This window comes from Anguilla anguilla, chromosome 8 (genome assembly GCF_013347855.1).
Source record: "Anguilla anguilla isolate fAngAng1 chromosome 8, fAngAng1.pri, whole genome shotgun sequence".
Classification (NCBI taxonomy): domain Eukaryota; kingdom Metazoa; phylum Chordata; class Actinopteri; order Anguilliformes; family Anguillidae; genus Anguilla; species Anguilla anguilla.
In genome coordinates this window covers 30,969,450-30,987,219 of record NC_049208.1, presented here as the reverse complement: position 1 = coordinate 30,987,219, position 17,770 = coordinate 30,969,450, and the positions used below count along the sequence as shown (strand labels likewise).

At 43.9% G+C, this 17,770-nt stretch overlaps 2 long non-coding RNA genes across 2 annotated transcripts; both read left to right on the top strand.

The window, feature by feature from the left end:
- The first annotated feature begins 551 nt into the window (after positions 1-551).
- On the top strand, positions 552-8,503 carry LOC118234540. The gene is made up of 3 exons (XR_004766679.1): positions 552-726; positions 2,771-2,847; positions 8,370-8,503. It is a non-coding gene; the product is annotated as an uncharacterized LOC118234540 (long non-coding RNA).
- A 6,518-nt stretch (positions 8,504-15,021) lies between these two features.
- Positions 15,022-16,547, top strand: LOC118234541. The gene is made up of 3 exons (XR_004766680.1): positions 15,022-15,208; positions 16,007-16,100; positions 16,178-16,547. It is a non-coding gene; the product is annotated as an uncharacterized LOC118234541 (long non-coding RNA).
- Positions 16,548-17,770: the final 1,223 nt, after the last annotated feature.

The following is a 17,770-nucleotide window of genomic DNA, read 5'->3' as shown; positions in this document are numbered from 1 at the left end:
GTCATTAAGAGGATGTCCTGGTGCGACCTGCCCTGTCTAAATGGCATCATTCGGGCCCTTTTTCCTGCGGTGGGTTGGAAATGCGTGCAGGTCTAGTTTCTACATCTAAAAATGCCTCCGCAACCTCTGAGGTTGCCTTTGGCTACACCCAGCAGTGTTTAACCACAAAAGGGATGTCATCATTTTATCTTCCTAAATTTCCAAACTATTGTCCTGATTTCATAGTGTTGATGCCACGTGTTCATCAAGATGTGTTCATCACATGTGGCATCAAGAACAGCATGTTCTCACTACAGCTCCCACAGTCCTCTGCAGGAGTGGAATAGAGGTGGTCGAGGCCATAGGCATATATACGTCTATGGTCGAGGCAGAGATATGATATTTTCCTTCGTGGGTTCTCATCAGACAGAAACTTCAGCCGTACAAAGTGTTCCCTACTGCCAGAGGTCTGCGTGCATGTGTGCATGCATGCGTGTGATTGCATGGTCATGTGCCTGCGCTTGCATGTGTGCGTGCACAGCACCCACATGTGGGATGCCTTTTTTTTTTTTTTTTTGTATTTTTTTGAAGCAGCAGTGGAAATATTGACAGCTGATAGAAATTAAAGTGGTTTATTTATAGCTGCTTCTGTGGCCACGCACCAGCGGAATTAAATCGGCTCCACCTAAATCCAGCAAGATCCCCTCCGACTGGAAAATATCATCACCACACATTCGTCCGCCCAAGGTACAAAAGACGATTTTCGTGCTTTCATGGATTTACTGATACATAGGCATTATAATTGGTTAATTTCATTGTTTTGCACAGTTACCCTTTCACCCGAAATTCTGGAAACACCGTACAGGAGGTTATGAAGTGTCTGATGCTGCCTTTTGATTACCGTCGGTTAGAAATTGTGTCAGCATAAATGAATGACCTGGGGCTCGTTCCCAGGCCACAAGGCCAATTAAAAAACACAAATCAAAAGAAGTGTTATGAAATGTTTTTTTTATTTTTTTTATTACGTTCGGGAAATAGATCTATTTTGGTCGAGTGCGTCAAAGGAATAATCATCGACTTCCTTCCACATAAAAATAACATGTTTGTTTAGAGCCCTGTATTTATGGGTAACTTGCTAACAGGGATATCCTGTTAAAGCACAGCATCGGTCTCCTGAAAAACAGCCGTTGACAGTTGGAACGGCAGTTTGTTTTTAATCTTTATGTAATACAGTCTCCATCCGTTTTCCGCAGTCTGATTTGCAATAGTAACCGGTAAAACGTAGCCAGCAAATACATATGTGAGGATTTGAAAAAATGATATTAATTTCCAGTTCAGGCCGCGAAGGCCCTTCCTGGGAGGAGGAGGAGGAGGAGGAGGAGGAGGAGGTGGGGGGGTTGGGGGGTGTTGCGGTTGTTAATAATATCTGTAACGTGAAAACACAGACTGGGGCTGTCTCGTTAATTATAACTGAATGAGGACACGAAATTCATTTTGTTATGAAGCAACCGCTCATTTTATTGAAAAAATGCCATTGTGCTCAACCGAGCCAAAGTGAGGTAATGAGTCAGCCATTCTGTTTTCAGCTCCATTAGCATCGTCTGCCTTTTACCCGAGAGCTGCATGTCCGAAGTAACTGGGTGCAGAGCAGTACTACCACATAAGAGTGGCACGCTATTCCAACAAAGCCTTCATATCTACGCAATTAAAGACATGGCATGGCTTCAATTAACAACTGTTCTTTACTTTAACTCTTAATTAAAATGTATGTTTCGTCTTCAAAAACACTGGTCAGTCCAGTCATCATTAAAATGTTCCTGCCAAACTGCGTTTGAGAATGAAACATGTTTGACATTTTCGCCAAAGTTAAAGACAAATGTTGATGTAACCCAAGCTCATGTATTCATCAGGGTCAGGCTAAATACTGAAGCTATTTGCACAAGTTATCATACCCCTTCTTATGGACATACTTTTCTGAAACAGGCATTCTGGGACACATTATGTAGTGCACGAGTTGCTTCATTATCAGTCCATTTGCTCTTACGTGCACACCACAAATGCGTTTTAACATAACAAAAGTCACGTTACACGAACCTGATGTTTCGGAAAAATGCTCAAGCACAAAGTTAGGAATATACCTGACGAAATGTTACAGTACCCACATGTAGCCTTGGTGATATTGCAGGGGAATAAAATGTACACTTACTGAATCCCCAAAGCATTTGACGTAAGTCACATAGTTGAGGGCTGCAGATGTGGCTGCGGGTTCAAATCCAGGGTAAGGACACACTGCATTCCTGATCCAAGGCACCTTTAATTGGCTCCAGACAAAAAGCTGCTGTTACAGTGCCTAAAGAGTGATTAGCATATTACCCACTCCTGCTGCTTAGCTCCCAGTCCCTCAGGGCCCCTCATTTAGCACTACTTCCAACTCCTTTGAACCACTGACACTCTCAGAACTGGAGAGGGAAGCTAAATTTGGTTTAATCAAGACCATCATTAGCTGAATCAAGTGGTCAATTGCTGGGGTCGGAGCAGATGCCTGCGGACTGACTGACTTCCCCTCTGTAGTTTCCTCCCTAAGACAGCCTTAAACTACTTCTGTGCTTTTAAGTAAGAATTGTATAACAGTGACAGGAAAGACTCACTTTAACCATGCTAAAGAGATGTTTCTTTGAAAGACAAAAAGTCTTCATTGTAAAACATGCAGCTACTGCAAACATCTCAATGTGACTGTGAATGAGTCTGAAGATTTAATGGGAAATTACATTTCTCCCTTATTTCATTGCAGGCTAATTTGTGACAGCTCTGGAGAAACAGCTGTGGAGTTTCAAGGCGAATTGGTTGGACTTCAGGCAGAGCTCGCTGGTTTGTATTGTTTTCAAATGGGACATCCTCAGTATTGGCTGTAGAATATTATTTTAAGTACTGTGGGAATGTGGCAGTGTTGGACTTTCCTGGGCTGCCTCTCTATTTTAGTAAAGATTCGCAGACTGGTTGAATTGGAGGTGTTCTGCATGAGACTGAAGTTTTGGCCTGCTACAGCTTGTTCGAGAGGCTTGGCCCTCTTCAGTAGTTATTATTATTATTATTATTATTATTATTATTATTATTATTATTATTATTATTATTATTATTATTATAGTGTGTGAACATGTATCTATGAAGCTTGAGCATGAGAGGCTTGAGACTTGCAGACTCCTAGATTCCAGCGTTTGAGAAAACCGATGTCGCCATCCAAATTTCTTGTGCATCTCCGAACAACCACACAGAGCCTAAACTCAACTCGCGCCCCAAGGCCGTATCTTCACCAGTGGTCTGTGCACTGATGACGCAGGCAACATGGCTTTAAACATTGGGTGGGACTAACCTCTGCTGAATTATGATCATTTGTAAAAAAATCTGATTTAAGAAAATGGTATGAGGGCCACAGCCTTGCGGTTTGACACACTCCTTTGATTCATTTCCACAGCGACGGCAGATTCCAGTGTGGCCGGGCTCGGCATAGTTCAGTCAGTGGTAATAGGGTAGCAGGAAGTCACTGACCTCCATGTGATTGGTCAAAGAACTGAGCCAGACCTGAAAACCAATCCTAAGAGGACACATGCACGCATGCACACACCCACACAAACTAACGACAAAATCATATTATTTGTAATTGCTTATGAGCTTGCTGTCATGTATTCAAGTTTCTTCCAAAATTCTATAGTTTTTCCAAATAGAAATATCTGACATGAAAAACACTTTCCACTTCCAATGTGAGACTGCCCCCCCATCCGCAAAGGCCATGCTTTCTTCTTACGGTCTGTTTACCATGTCTAAAAGGAACGTAATTTCCACCACTGTTCCCACATGGATGTTGAGTGGATGTCTGTAGATGGCACTGTTTTGTTTAACCCTTCCGTTGTCCCCAGGGTCAAAAATGACCCTGTCCTGAGTTTAATAGCAGTGAAAACCCCTCGGCAATGACTTTTCCTCGAGTTACTCTACCATTACAAAATGTTGTTCTTTTTTATATTTTTATAAAAGTGGTAGACATCAGGGTCAAAGATTGGAGCCCCTGGAGCTATGAAATCAGCACTCATAATCAAAGTTAAGCACCACACAGCTATTACATCCAAAAAATCTATTATGATGTGTTTTGTAGTAAAAATGAGTAGTGCAGACTGCAGAAATGTAGTCTCTCTGGGCTGTCAAGTTGGAAAACTGTTATTCACTGATTTACTGATGAGTGACATGTTGTTTGATTTTTACAGTTTTAAAAATGAAATGAAACGGCTTTATCACTGGGGGTCCTGTATGAGTGGCTCATTTTCGATTGTGGACACAGGGTGCGTGCAAAATACGAAGAAAACACGAGAGTTTTATGTTTTACTAAGATTACTTTTTCAAATCATCAGCAGACCTTGGCTATATTGAGACACATATGACTGTTTCCCTTGTAATTAAACCTCTCTCTACTACAAATGCATATTTGCTACATTTAATTGCGGGCAGTGACCAGGGAACATTTTAATTTTAAGGGTCTGTTTTGTGCTCAGTTTATAAAGGAAGAAGACTGTATTCCTGGGCCTTGCTAGAGCCAATCGTACATCACCCTGCAGAGCTGCTAGCCACAGTCAGCATTGACATGGTCCAGATTCAATACCAGACCATGTGACCCATCCATGCACAAGAGCAATGCCTTAACTGGGTGAGACATTCAGTAGCTCCAATCAATTTTTTAAATCTCAGGATAGCAATTTCTCAACAAGCGGTCTTCTACAATATCAACTTCAGAGCAAAATATTCAAAGTTGGCTACCTTGTATTGCTGAAGTGACTCTTTAAGAGCGTAAGGTGTGTCTCATGTCTAATAACAAGCCTGTGTAATGACTTTGGTAGAGACATCCAATGCCCAGCAGGGATTCGTGTTTCATTGCTCCTCCAGTATAAGTTGTGTTTTCACAATGAACTCCACATGCAACATCTGAAACAGTTCACAGTGCACATGCCTTTTGAGAGCTTGAGTGCTCTCATACCCTGCTTGGAAGCTGGAAGCTTACCCTGGCTGCAAAGGAGCACTGACATTCAACACTCAATCCAATGGAACCCAGCTGGGTATTAATCCCATGCATCCATCCCCTCCCGTCTGCAGTGCAAACTCGGAACTTGTGACATGACCGCTAAGCATCCGTCTCGTTATTGGGGGCACCTTGTATAGCGCTTGAGATTCTGTCCTTCAGTAGAATGAGTAAACGTAGCATCCGCTACCCAAACTGCCACGTTGATGCTTTTGTGCTTTGCAGTCAACCGTGAACAGGCAGGGCCGCTGTTGGTCAGATATTATCGGTGAATGTGTGTCAGTGTAATTCTGCTTCAAAACTGCGCGCATGAACGCTTGTGAGCGGCACGTATGTGAGTGAGCGGGCGAGCGAGTGAGTGAGGCGCGTGCGCGTGTGTGGTCCGACTACAAAGGCCCAGTGGACATCGCTGGAGCAGGTTGCTGTATTTAGTGATTAAATAGCCTGGACTTTGTCAGGGGGGGCCTGATTAAAATCTATCCGAAAGAGCCAGGATTCCTTCAGGATTAAGAACAAAGCGGGCCTTTTAATTAATGATAGCGGCGCGGCTAGCGTCCCTTCTGATCGGAGGGCTGCAGGAATGCGGGGCTGAGGCAGAGTGAAAGTGGCACAGCGGGGGGCTGCTGTAAGGCTGCGGCCTGCTGGAAAAATCCCCCACACAGCACTGCTCAGGCTTGTGAAGTCTCAATAAAAGATGCAACAAGCCATTACAAATATTTTCAAGCACCATTGCTATGGTATATAAAACGGGCGAAAAACAACACGTTGCCCGTTGAGCACGGCATTTACAAGGACTGTCTTCTCTTGCGTTCTTAAAAGGGCTGAAAAGGCACTTGGGCTGGGAAAAAAAGACCCTTGTGAAATTATTACTGGAACAAAATTCCTGGTATGTTTATAGAAATGTTATCCATTCATTTAGCTGTTTAGCTGTTTTGTTCATTTGCTAATTCCCTAATTCTAGAATAAGTAGACCAGCTGAATATATGTGGATAAAGATGAGGCAAACAACCATATTGTTGGCCTTTGTATGGTACCTCTTACTGGCATTTGGTATTGTAGGAGGGTTGCTGATCAAATCACTTAATCTTTTTTTGTGAGCAGCTTTTCAAAGTTTGAAATTGGCACTTGTAATTTTAAGGCCTTCCGACTGCTGAAGTATCTTCCGTCAGTTTTGGAGTGCAGACTTCCTGAGAATCTTCATGTTTCTCTGAAGTGTACTATCTAGGTTGCACCAGAGAACTGCAGTGCATCTTATGCAGCTGGTGCATGCAGCATGGCTGAACTTAATCTGCGCCCCCCACCCCCACCCCCCTCACTGTAAAGTGCTTTGAAATTGTGCACTGCATGACGGCTTCCACTTCATGGTTTGTTGTTAAATCGGTAAAGTGCTCAGATAACGAGGCAATAAATTCTCTTCAGTTTTCATTTATAAACAGGGAATTGATTTGGAAGCCTCTTTATTGCTTTATTTTGTTGTCCATTGAATTTTTGAGTTTTTATGCAGCAGGATTAATCAGAAGACTGTAAAAGAGCAACGACTCAGGAAAGGCTACGACCTTGGCCTTTGACCTTTGGACCTGGGGAATATCAGAGTTCATTTGTCGATGGAGGTTCATTGGACTGAGCTGAACTCCCTGCTTCCCCCAGCCCGGATAATGGGAACACAGCTGTTGGGTGAATTATTCATGTGTTCACTTAGTTGCATATTTATTATTTATGGCTGCTTACGTATTTTCATGGTGTTTTCAAGTTCGACAGACGGGGTAATATTGCAGGCTTGCAATCTCCACAAATATCTGGTCGAACACTTGTAAAATGATACACTGATGCTAAATCAATAGGTGCTGTGTTCTGTGCATCTGAGAAGACACATATGGCGGCGGCCTCTGCAGATTTAAGTTTTTCTCGATGTGAACAGAGAACCTTATTTTGTGCATCTTCATCGGAAAAAAAAGCACAGTTGGTGACAGGGCCTCCCAATCTTTCAGGCATGCTGAAAGGACTATAAAACGGGTGGATAGCCCCCGGCCTTGGTGGAGTGATTTGTGACCGGGCCTTTACTACGTCCATTGTGCGCTCTAAACCTGCTCAATGACAAACCCTTTTAAACGATGAGCCCCCGTGAGTCATCAAATTCAATCCAATCTGATCTTCTGTCCCCTGTAAAAAAAAAAAAAGAAAAAAGAAAAAGCCACTCTCCCTGCCAACAAAAACATTGCTGTCAGCGGGAGGGAGTGCGGGTTCGCTGAGCAGGCTGCTCGCAGGCTAGCTGTCCTCTGTACACAGAAAGAGCGGGACGCATTCGTTAAGAAGCATTTCTTGTCACAGCGTATAAGGCTTCGCAGTCCTCAAAGTGCCAAAAAATAAATCGGATCAAATGGGGGAATAAATGGGGGTTTTTTGAATGTCTATGTCTGAGAAATGCATAAAACCACAATAGCCAATGGTGAACCAATTCTCACGTCTTAAGCTCAAATTTCATTGCTGAAATGTGGCACCCTGCAATGGTTTTGTGGTGTTTCTGGGTTTTTTTTTCTTTCTTCCTTTTTCCTTTTTTTTGGTCACATCTGCTCTAGATTATGCAACTCCTGTACTCAATTTAAAAAGCCTGAAGTGCCGGGGACGTGCTATACATTTTTCAAATGCTATCGTGCTATCGAGGAAAACCGTCAAACCGCACGTGCAATCCTGATGTTGTTACATTTTTGCCTTGAAACAGAATCACATGTAGAGCAAAGGTGACTAGGGCCTCTATAGATACACGCATACAAAAAATTCACACTGCACTCAACTGTAATATAATCTTCTAATACTACACAACTTAGCCCTTGGCATCTACAGTCATAATTACAATGGTCTGTGTGGGTTGTATTATAGTTTTAGCGTGCCAAGCCAGTGTACAAATATGCTGATCTTGAAGAGCAGTGGATTGTGGGTTACGGGGTTAACTGTGTGGTGCTCTCTGGAGCTAATAGAGCAGTGTCCCTGAGCTAAAGGCTGCGCAGACAGAGAGCGCAGCTCTGCTGACCCACACGAGCGAGTCCCCCCCCCCGCCGAACACGATGCCGATTAATAAATAAACACCAATGACTGCGAAAACAAGGAGGAGACGGAGAGGGAATTAATCATCTCCCATTGGCCGGTGATGCAAGAGAAGGCAGAGAAATCAAATGTGAGCGGGGTCATCGTCGCTGTAAAAGAACCCGGGCTCTGACTGTGGGAGTGCCTACGCCGTGGCGTCAAATGCGGCCCTTCGGAGACGCTGGGGAAACATGGCCTCCCCCCTCAGCTTATTAAAAAACCGCCCTGTTTGCTGTTCTTCTCCCAGGGCTGCTGGGATTCTCCCCTGGGCGTTTCAGCATGGTGCTTCACCTGAAGTGCTCCTGTGGAAAATCTGCCCCCTGTACCCCCATCCCCAAACCCCCCCCGAAGACTCACGTGCCGGTTATCTCAACATCAATACATCGCAGTAAGTACGGTGGTTTTGCTGGTTGAATCCAACATACAACAAATGTCCTGGTAAATATAGTGCTTTTTTCAGTTTTGTATAATTGCTGTTAGCTCAGATATTCGACTGCTGCTTATCTGCAGGACAGGCAGAAGTTTACTTTATAGCAAGTGGCTAATTTCCTTTGTACAAACACAGCAGCTACATGCAATTCTGCAGTCATATTGATACGCTATTAATATGTGCTTGATAAATCCTATTATCATGCAGGGTAAGTAAAACCTGATGTAAAGTAGTAGACTGCTAAATACAGATACAGACATGAAAAATCTTTGACAGCTTTTCATCTGAAATCAAAGGTAATGAGGAATAGTTTGCCATTGTATTCTCTGTTGAGAGATTTTCACAGATTTTTTAACTGTACTATTCTCTGCTGTACCGGGCTATCTCAGTGCATCACGCTGCAGCCACATCGCCCTGTCTTTCATGGCAACGCGATGGTGTTGTGTGTCTCCGCGCTGTTGCGGTGTTATTTAGTTCCAGTAGAGCAGCGTGCCCTCCCTGTTTCCTGCTTGTGCAGCACTTTGTTTTTTCCCCCCGTCGCTGAGGAGGAAAGATGAGGCGTGACTGGTGTGAGGGAACGTTCTCCTCCCTGCAGAGGAGATATCTCAACCGCGATATATCTGCACAGCCAGCGGTTAAAAAAAAAAAGTTATCGCCTGCAGCCGTGCAGGTTGTGATGTCACACCATATCCAATCCGCTGGGGAGAGAGATAGAGAAAAAAAATCATTCATGGCTCCAATCCGACGCTCGGCCCAGAGGGTTCAACATCTGTTAAGAGAATGATTAAGATTAACGGAGGTGCAAAAGGTGCGGATGGGGTCAAAGGCTGTTGCTGTTGGACACACTGAGACAAATTGTTTTCATTGTGTTCCCTCTTGAACTTTCTTAGTACGTACAGTGTAAGTCATACTGGGCTCAGCATCTCAGCGATGTGTTTCCTGGAATTGTGAGGACAGACAGATGAGAGGGAAGAATTTCCCTTTAACAGATTATCCTTAATGTTTGCGAGTGAGCTTTCTATTATGAACTTTCACCTGATGTGAGTCTGAAGCAGCTGCTCACTGCAAAGGTACCAATCAGGTAAAAGGATACAACTTTCGGGTAATAATAATGATAATAATAATAATATAATAGTATGTGTAATGATTGACATTTAGGGTATTTCAGAGGCAGTGGCGTAGGTTTCGTTTGAACATTGGGGGGGACACATTAAGCGGGGGGTCTGGGGCTCCTCCCCCAGGAAATGTTGAGCGTTAAACACTTCATTTCCTGCATTCTGGTCAATTGTTATGCACCAATTTGTGCCTTTTCTGCATCAATTTAATTTTCATGTTTTTATTGGGGGGGGGACAAATGCACATGTTCTAAATATCGAGGGGGACGTATCCCCTGCGTCAACCCCCCCCCCCCCCCCCCCAAATCTACGCCTGTGTTCAGAGGTATGAACCAGCTCCATTCCGAAGGGGATCTGCTGTACAGGAACAACCCCCCCATGCTGACAGAGAGGACCCCCCTCCCCGCTCCCCCCTCCACCCCGCTCCATTCCCCGCGCTCTGCACTGTAAGCGCATGCGAGAGGCAGTCTGGGCCCCGCCCGCATGCCTGGCATTTCGTACAGTCAGTCCCCAGAAGAGCAGGTGAAACAGCAGAGCCCGCTTCCCGCCGCCTCGCCGGGCTGGTGTGTGGCTCAGGTATGCGTGGCTGTGTACACAGAGCCCTCCCCCCCCGGAATGCCCATTGTGAAACCGAGGCTCCCGTGGCACCAGGGTTCTCATACCCCACCGCCTGTCAGGCGGCGCTGCCGCGCTTGCTTTTGACCGCGCCCAAAAGCCGTAACCCACCCCCCCCCCCCACCCGTTCCGCGCTCTGCAGAACGGAATGAGAGGGCGATTGTTAAGAGCGGGCCGCTCCGGGGGCCTGGGATGAAGGGCCTTTACTCGCATCGCTGCGACTCGGAGGCGTTACGCTGAGGACGCAGGCAAAGAATTCAAGTTGCAGATGAAAGCAGCCGAAGGACTTTTCTTTTTTTGCGATGGTGGACTCAGTGCTGTCTGAATAGGCAGCGCACCACCCTCAGCAGAAATAGAATTTGTTTACTTGTGCTCGGGCCGCATATACAACTATGATTTTTTCAGTGACAGATCATTTATAATACATGTGGTTTCTTTTTTTTCTTTTTTTTTGTGGCCACAAAAGTCCATTTTGTGCATGAAATGCTCGCCAAGTGGCACCGAAGTCCATTTCACGGCTACAAAATGCTCGCCAAGTGTGACAAAAATGCATTTTGTAGCACAGAATGCTAGCCAAGTGTCAGAAAAGCACATCCTGAGGCCACGAAATGCCTTTCTCACCACAAAATGCTCACTAAGTGGAACAAAAGTTCATTTTGTGGCCACTAAATGTTTGTAGTGTATAATTAATATGTAAATCATATAATAATTCTATTATAATCATTCAAAATGCATTTTGCATTTCGTACACAATATTAAATGTTTTGCATTTGTGGACAAAATTCAAAATAGATTTGACATTTTGTGCACAAAATGCAAAAAACATTTAACATTTGAACGGTAATGCACATGTCACGTTTCATACACGAAATGCGAAGCACAGTTTACTATTCACGCACGCAATACGGAAAGTTGTTTCCTCATTTTGTGACACAAAACAACATTATGTTACATTTGCAACCGTGCAGTAACTCTTTGGTTTACTCTGGCCTTACAGAGATCTACACGTTCACATCTGAGCTTATTAACCAAACCGCAGAGCGACCCAATGGAACGGATCCTTCTCTCCATAGATTTATCTGTCTGGAATCTCCAAACTGATGAGGCTTTGTTGGGAATTCTGAAGGGACGATGATTAAGAAGGGGAGGGTGAGGAGCAGAGATGTGGATACCAGGCCAGTATCCCCGGCCAGCTTTGTATCATCTGCCAGCTTCCCACCGCACAGAGAACTTGGTGTTACTACATCTCGATAAAAAATATAGCTGCTAGCAGCAATTCCAGATTTCCAAGTACATGTCGCAAAAATAGACTGAGACAACACTCTGGAACAGGCAGGATAGGCACACAGAGAAATAAGCAATGGTTTTGTGAAGACTGGACAGGCTGTTGATATGTTATGGCTAATTATGTGTTAGGCCATGACCTTTCAACATGTTTATGAATCAAAGACATCAGAAATCAGTGTGGCAATTGAATTTTCATTCGTGGTATCAGAAAGAATCATCCTGGTTGCTCTGACAGCTTCATGATAACCAACTGCCTTGTGTTTTGGAAAGCTTTGGGATTTGTGCCAACACTTTGTGTTTTGAAAGCTGGATCCTTATCCACTGGACCACTCCCCAGTTTAGTGTGTTGGAAGGTGAATGGGGTTGTGAGGGGTAGAGTGCCACAACAGTCCAAGTTATGTTGACAGCCTCAGAAAAGAATATTATGACTTTATTAGGGCCTTCCGTCAGTCTATTTGATAATGGCACAAGTCTTTAGTTTGATGAAGATTGATCATAGTGATCTGATTAATTGCAGCTGAACATTTTGGTCTAATGCCTGTTCAGCTTCCAATATATCATGATACTTTTTTTAGTATATTTGCTAATGAAGATATGACGTGTGTAAAAATCATATTGGTTTTCATCTGTAACTTATGGTTTAGGAGGTCAATGCTGTGGAATCACTGGCAGTTTTTGCTCTAAACAAACTTGGTGTTACTTACCAGTGTGCAAAAGATTTTCGCTCTTGAGTTAACATGTCTTGAAAGTTGCAGCTCACAGACAAACAGATACTTTGCAAAGGGTAAGCTCACTTGCTCCTTAGAGAAAACACACACACCCTTCCCAGGGACAACAATCCTGTTTCTTGGACCTTTCAGTCTAAATTACCTTTGATTTTTAAAAATGTAATCAGAAAAAACATAAATCTGGTTTTATTGAGTTGCATATGCCCTTAAATGGGCTAAGTGCGTTTGATTGAATCAAGGGGATGGAATTCTGGAAGGGACAAGAGGCACTTCCTGTTTTTATAGTGTTCTGCATCACTTCAATTGAACCTGCTTGACTTCCATTTTCGTGGTAACCTGAACATGAATTTAGCTTGTTCTAGTTAACAGCTGCAATTTCTGCTTTTTATTCTTAAAAACCAAAAAGCGCCATCCACACTGAATCTGAAAATGAGCTATTGTGAGATTTGGTGCTGTGGGCCTTTTTGGTGAAGAAAAGAGTTGCTGTACCATTAATCTTGTGAGCATTTCATGCAGTGTAGATGCTTATTTTCATTACTCTTTGTCTACTTTGTACCCCGGAACCTATTAAATATTTTATCTCTATCTGCTCTGCCTTCTCTTACAGTAACTGCTGTTTTTTCTTTTTCAAAGAAAGCGGCTGAAGCACTCTTTTCCCTTCACTCCTGCTATAGCTGCAAAAATTCAATCACACCCATATACCTTCCACCAGAGCTACCTGCCAGAATATCATGCCATTCTGCACACACAACAGGAAAATACAGAAAACAATTTGTATGTCTCATAATAGGAAATTCCTTTTGGTAAAACGTGTTTAGCAAACTAGGTTCAATGTACCGTAGGTCTCATACCTGCCCTGATGGAACTTATTGGTCAAAGACATAACTAAGGGGGTGGTTTTGAGGTTAGTTAAGTGCAACGTAACGAGATGTTAATTGCAAAGAACCAACCTTTTGCATAAGCAAAAGTATGTGGAGGATGAGTACTGGCTTTGCCTCTGTTAGTGTTCTGTCTGGTCATCCTCATGAAGGAGCCAAAGAGCTCTCTGACATGTGCTCTATGCTCTATGGTTTCACCACCTTTATATGTCAGGTATTGAAAAAGGCGAGCGCAAAATGCACTATCCATGTAAAACACAACTCCTTTCACTTCAGCGTTGTTTATTCAGAATGAGGGATTAAGTCATATAGGTCTAATTCCAGAATATTCACTGAGGAAATCAAAGATCCTGTTTATTCATGTATTTTTTAAAAACTAATTGAATGGATAGCCACTATATATATATATATTTTAATTAAATGTATTTTTTGGCCATGAACTAAGAACTGACTGAAAACACTTCGTAATCAAGTGAAGATGTTAACCACTCCCTCAGCAGGCACGAGAGGTTATGTGAAATGACATTAAAGGATGGCCAACGACTGCCTTAAAAACATAACCTTTCAAAACATGAAAAGAATACTCGCATTCTACCGGGGTCGGGACCTGGGATATGCATCAATTATGAAATTCTGTTAAGCAAAAAACGTCCAGTCCGCCGTGCCCCGCGTGTGCCCCCTTTCCGAATCGCCCACGCCACCCGCCTCTTATCTCTCTAATAACAGAAGCCCTGTTTGTCTTTGAGCTTTGATCTGTTTGGATGCCCTCTCAGGGCCCGTGGAAGGGCTCGGGCAGTATTTTTCCAGTGCGTTCGTCTCGCCGAGCCTACGGTCCACTGACACGGGGCGGATTCATCATCTCTGTCCGTACCGTGCGATGTGATTTACAGTACGTCACGGAGACGAGGCGCTGTGTCTTATACAGACTAGACGGATGTTTTCGCCAGACCGACCTCTGCTCTGCCCTGAAAATGGCCCCCGTCGCCCAAAGGCTCGAGCACCCTCGGTTTAAACGGATAGCCCCGCGGACTGTAATCACTCAGCAGCTCGGCACTCACACATTTCATTCGATGGGTTTCTTTTAAAAACATGTCCATTTGGCCTCTCAACAGTGAGGCCCCGGCTCTTTAATGGGTTGCAGAAAGCGCCATTGATTCACACGTGGGGTAATCGGTCAAAGGAGCGCTCCCTGTCACAAGCACAGGGATAAGAACACAGTCCACAAACTCTGCTCCGTTTTCTGCGCTTTGCATATTTTGAACAGGGCGATAAAAATCTGGAAAGGACGCCTGGTCCTGAGTTCAGCCTTTACCCAACTCTCAACCAGACCCCCCCCCCCCCCTCCTCCCCCGCATCTTTGTTTAGTGTTGTGGGTGAGATCAGCATTCAGATAAGACCAGCATGCTGACAAGATCTACAGTCTGGCAGGAATCTCGCTGTTCAGGAGAGTAACATCTCATCCTGCCCCTCTCCCAAACCCTATCTTCCATCTTCTATCTTCTACAATCTGAGTCAATTAAAATACGATAAATTCACTCTGAGTACAGTTTTCTCTGCTCAAACAGCCTTCTGAAACAGGAGAAAATGTTTTGAAATATGACACTCATTAAACTGCAATTGCGAGAACAAAGCAATTGTCAACTTGCATTTTTGAGGCATATAAAAATTCAAATTACTCTTCAAGTGCCACTAACTGCCACCATTTTTTCAGAATCTGAGCTATTCCACAAACCTCAGCATTGTGTGTGGGAAGGACAGTAGTGCATCCTGTTGTGATAATAATACTCTATGGTCCTGCCTTAAACAGCGTATAATTGGTTCGTAACATAGAATCCTAACATTCCTTTTGTTTTGTTTTTCCCAGAAGTGTTTTTTAAGGGTGATCTGAATCACAGTGGTTTGATGCTGGCTCTCTGGTGACGCATAAGCCATTTTGGGGTGAACCCTGAGTTGCGGCACTCCCTCCCATGACTCAGCCTGCGTTCTCTCTTACTTCTGTGGCTGTGCAAAGCATTTTCCTCCCCGCCTCTTTGGTACCGTTTTATTTTGAAAGTTTTAATGATGTGTCCCAGTATGATGTGAAAAGTCAATTGGTGTGTGTGTGTGTGTGCATGTGTGTGCATGTGTGTGTATGTGGGTTTTCAGAATGCTTGCAAGTCGACCGAGAAATTCTGTCAAGGTTTGACATGTTGCTTATCGTCTGAAAGCACTTCAGATGTCAGTTAACTGCTGGGTGAAAATAGCGCCCGTTGATAAGATAATCCAAGCAGCCAATTTCTGGAGTATGACAACTCAAAATGCACTTGTGTGTTTGCCAGCTCAGATAATAGCATGTGTTGGGCCCTCTGAGCTGTATAAATGATATGGTAAAACCGAACTGGGCCTTTGCCAGTTTTTGATAAAAGAGTCTTCCATGATTGCTTCAAAGAAAATTCCCTGCTGAACAACAGTTAAGGCAAATGCTTGGCCTTTAATTTTTTTTATGCATAAGCTATTATCACGACATTGATTTCTTTTTCACTGTCAAGAACAATTGCATATCTTGTGAAGAGTGGTTTGTCTGAACAGGTTATGCGTTATTTACTGTGCAGTCAGTGATTGTGGGGGCTCGGTGTGAATCAGATTGTGCCCCTGTAGCCTGCACCTTCACCCTGCGAGACTCGAGCAGTGCATCTGAGCACTGCATTCTGCCCATTGGATAACCCTCCTTCCGTAAACACGCTCCGCTGTTTCCTTTTGGGTTTTCTTCCTTGCCTTAGAAAGCTGTTTCTGAATGTTCTGCGAAGAAACCCATTTTGGTATTACTGCAATTGTGCTGTGGCTTACCACAGGGGACCGGAGAGCTGAGCCCTGACCGTGGAAGCAGAGGATGCTGGGAAACCTGACATGGGCAGCGGCGTTTTCCAGTTCTGGTTGGCTCCTGAGGTAGGAACTGAACTGATGAGAGAGTTTCTGAATCAGAAGAGTGAGGGGGCCAACTAATCTTCTCTGTTTCAATGAAGGTGGATGGTCTACCACCTGGTCTACCACCTGGTCTCCTGAAAACTTATTAGAAACAGCTTCTACGATGATGCACGGCAGAATAGTGTAGAAGATATTAAAAATGATTTTTTAAAATCCCCACAGAGGAAAATTGTTTTACACTTGGTGGTAAATATGCAAAAGCATGTGTGCACTTCCTCACAGCCACATTAAACACAACAACATGGCCACATAACAAATGTATAAATTCAGATTCTTCAGTCTCAAAATAGACCGTGAATGAATCTGCAAAAAAAAGTGTTTTATAGTTTGTCAGGGATTTTCATTTCACCTCTTGCTGATGCAAATACCCACAGAGGCCTGCAATTTGTCATGTTATGGAAATGTCAAACACCTCATTTGTTCTGTTAAGTTTCCTTACAATGAATAAAAACAAAATGATGAACTCAAAACGAATCACTTTTTTGATGTTGATGGATTCAAATATTTGTTTAATTTTTGCTTTCAGAGTTGATCTCAATTAATTTCAGAAACTACTTTTGTAAAAAGTGATCTCCTTGTGTGTTTTTTACTGGCTGAACCCCACAGTACAGAGAATGTACTGGAACCCTGCCAGGCCAAACTGATTAGGGTCATATTGCTTTCCAATGAGAAAAGGGACTGATATACATCATCATAGACGCTGTGAAACTGGAAGTTCATTAAGTTCCATAGCTTTCATAGAAAAGAACAGCATGATATATATTTGTAGAGATGTTGTAAGAACATGCAACTGCCTTTGCTCGCTATGACCAATGTTACATTAGGGCTCCTGTGGAAAGCTATCTTTCACAAATCTGTATCCCATAAGGATGAACATTTGATTAGATTAACATACATTTTACAAGGAAATACAGCAATCTTATGCAGACACAGTTGTGCGCTCGTTGAGTAAACGTGGAAAAAATGGAGCAACAACAATGAATGAAGGTGTCAGACATAAAATTTACAATAGTGGAAATCAATGAGTCATTTTTTTTTTTTAACTCTCTAAAAAAAACTTTGTTGTGCTTGTCAAGGGACAGCTCTGGCCATTAGCTCCAGGCTCCAACTCCACCCTGCAGCCGGATCCTCCACACAAAGCACCGGGGGGGGGGGGCTGCTGGATGAGGTGTGGGTTCCCCCCCCCCCGACCTGGGAGAGCGACTTGCCCGTAACCGTGACTCAGAGCGTCTCCAGGAACCGCAAGCTCCTCCCTGCCAAAAGCCCCGAGAGCAGTGGGTTCGTCCGTCCGTCCGTCGGTCCGTCGGGCGCGCGTATCCACTGCGGGCTGAGGTCACGGCGGGGTTTACGGCAGGGCTGCTGCGGGGCTGCATCGGGGCGACGCTGAGCGCCGTTAAGGCCAGTGAAGCGAGACCGCCGTTAAAAGCATATTTAAAACGTGGGTCTGCCATTGCGTTTAAAAGTGAAACGAGATCCGAGTGCCCTAACAGCACCACAACAAGCCGCACACACGCAAAGCAGTCCCTGCGGATTCCTTACGTTTCATTCTGAAGAAGGATAAAGGGAGGGAGGAAATCGGAAATGAACGCACGTGACTGACATGCAACGCAAACTGATTTATTCTCACTACA